Below are 3,092 nucleotides of genomic sequence, written 5' to 3' on the forward strand. Positions count from 1 at the left end.
TTTCTTATGAACGAGCTGTAGGCGGAGTCGTGTTGAGTCATTTCACCAGATGCTGTAACTTCCAGTAAGTCTCTGCTCAGACACATGATACCATATCTGCGGATGGCAGTGCCTTCAAGTCGGACGTCTTCCCAACGGCACCCAGTGACGGGAAATCACCTCCCTGCGTGACTCTGAACAAAATACTCCACGATTTGCGTTTTACTCGTGTGACTGGCCTGTAATTGCTTGTGCACCCTAAATGACTGCTTATTACAAAGAAAGTAGTATTTCGTCCGTTTTCCCCCAGACCGGCCTCCACCGTGTGACTCCACGGTTAATATTGACCCAGCTGTGAAATGCAGACGAGAACTTCTGTTCAAGTTCCTTAAGAAAAATCCTGAGGTACTAAATGAGTGTTGTGTTCTTTATTCTTCTGCTCCACTAAATTTCAAACTCATTTGGACATTTTATTCTACTACATGTGTCTATTTTTCAAATTAATGAACACGTTTATATAAAATACTGCAAAAGATATTAAAATGTCAGATTTAGCAAGAATGGTTATTTACATCAGTCCTCCCCAGGCGGGTAACAGACACAACAACATCCAAATAACAAGATCCAGAAATGCATCTTCACAATACAAACGTACAATCCATGCAAGCGCTTTACTTTACTTTGTATATTGTATATTTCGATTGTACATATTTCTTAATTACATTGTTGGCATTCTGCGTACAGCAAAGGAAGAATTCCATTGTACAGAGGAACATGTTTCTTTACTGTGACAATAAACGCTTTGAATCTGAATCTAATGTCAACATATTTTGCAGCGATGGAGAATTTAACAGGTGCAAATGGGGGTTTTTACTTTGCCTGCAGAGACCCATGGTGTCCTCAAAACAGCCTGCAGTTCAGTGCTAAAGAGTGAACATTTGAAAACAAGTCCCCATCTTCTTACATTGTTGGGGAGAATAGTGTTTTGCTGTGAAGCTGCAGAAATGTTTTTGTGGACTGCGAGACTTCACCTGATCTCCCATCAGCATTGGGCTGAGTAAATAATGGCTGAATTTTAATTTTTGGCTGAACTTATCCTTTAAGTGCATAATATTGACTCCACTGTCAGTGTTGCGTTTTACTTCCACAGCCGTCAGTGGTGACAAGTGTTCGTATGCTTTCAGGCAGCTCTGCTTCGCTACGGTGCGTCATTGTCCATAAAATCACAAAACATTTTTGCACATGCATTATTAATGTCATGATATATTATGTGCTCATGCAGTCATTACCGCTGTGTGTCCCTGTAGGTTTGCTGCATTACAAATTATATAATGCAGATCAAATATTCAGAGGCTTCGACCGGATGATGCAATACATGAGCAGCATATTGAAATTGTATTCAGGTTTTTTTTTAATGTTTACCTAATAAAATACTACTATAAACTTATATCACCCTGCACAATATCAAGTAGTTAAACCTCGTCCTGGGTGGGCCAAAGTGAAAAATAATGTTGGGGCGCAATTAATTGACTGACTTTATGCACAAAGTGCAACTCTGCTCACAATGCATGATTTTGAAAAATACTATGGGAATAATAAGGAATTCTTTATTTTAAGGAGCATTTTCACCCCACAAAACAACAACAATATAAACAGCGATTTATATTCTAATTGTCATTAAATCTAATTTTTTTTTTTTGCTAGAAATACATTGAGGACCAAATCTAACCCTACTGTGGCCTGTGCCCTGCTCATTTTGTATTTCTTAAATGTACACTGAAATGTTTACCTTTTGGTAATCTCACCCTTTAATAATCTTCCAGCACTGAAAAACAAGATCTTTATCTTTTGTTGCTTTTATGCCTAGTACCAAATAATTCATAAGAACATATATGTTTGCATACGTTATGCTGGCACACCAGTTGTGAGACATTTTACCGTTTGAACATTCATTAGATTTAGTATGTTACAGTATGTTGAAATTTAGGATGAAATAAGATAATATGGAAGTAGTGTATATGGACATAGTATTCATAGGAACATTCACAATCAACTATTTACCATTGCTTGTGCGGCAATATACTGTATGTTCATATATTTAATCATTTATAATATATTGGATTAGTTTGCCTCTGGGAAATACTGTGGAAGAATAACTGCTCTTATAACACACGATGACAAACACTTTCATTGACACATTTACATAATATTTCATTATGTATGTTCATTTTAAACTGTATAAACTCACATGTGGACAAACACAAACATAGTAAATATGATCATTACACGTGTCACCTGTTAACATGCTGATGATCACGTGCTGTAGGTTTGTTCCTTGTTCACATACTTTGGTGAAAATTTCCTGTTTTGTAATTTGTATTATCACTTCTGGTTCATACGGAACAGAGATGAGTGAAACGTTACCATGTGGGGCCCCCAGGGGTCGCTACTGTGTTATTATGTTTTAGTTCTGCCACTGCTTTGCTGTCTGAGGTTTGGAGGTTGTACTATTGACGTGTTTGTGAAGTGTTATGTATTGTGGATTGGATTTGTAAATACCTGTCTATATGTTTGATACGTCGTTGCTTTGCCTGCTTGGTCATTTTGAAGTCCTCTCGTCTGGATTTAATGCTGTTTCCTCTTTGTGAGCAGCGCCTCCAGGCTGAGCTCAGATTACAGGCTCTACAACAATAAATACCTCAGAAATGCAAGCTGATTGTTTCCTCATCTGTCTAATCTGAATGGATTGCTGGCACAATCTGGTCCTCCATCTGGGTTTGCAATTTCTTTTATTGGCCACACGGGGGAGGTATGAACCTGTACGAGACCCGTCTGTCTGTTTGAAATTAGGTGCCATCATAGCAAGACCTCACATGATCATCTGCAGATTACCCAACATGAAGTCAGCCTAAGAATCAAAGAATTGCATGTGAACTCCTTAAACAGTATCTCTCAGGACCAGATCATGCAGCCTGTGAATTCTTCTTAAACAGCAATGTGGTTTATTTTTTTCACTTATAAACTTATTTCATGTTTATTTATTCAGTGATCACATCTGAGTCATGTGAGAGGGGGCAGGGGAAGACATTTTTCCAGGACATTCCCCTTGTCAA

Source organism: Acanthopagrus latus, chromosome 7 (assembly GCF_904848185.1).
Source record: "Acanthopagrus latus isolate v.2019 chromosome 7, fAcaLat1.1, whole genome shotgun sequence".
Taxonomy (NCBI): domain Eukaryota; kingdom Metazoa; phylum Chordata; class Actinopteri; order Spariformes; family Sparidae; genus Acanthopagrus; species Acanthopagrus latus.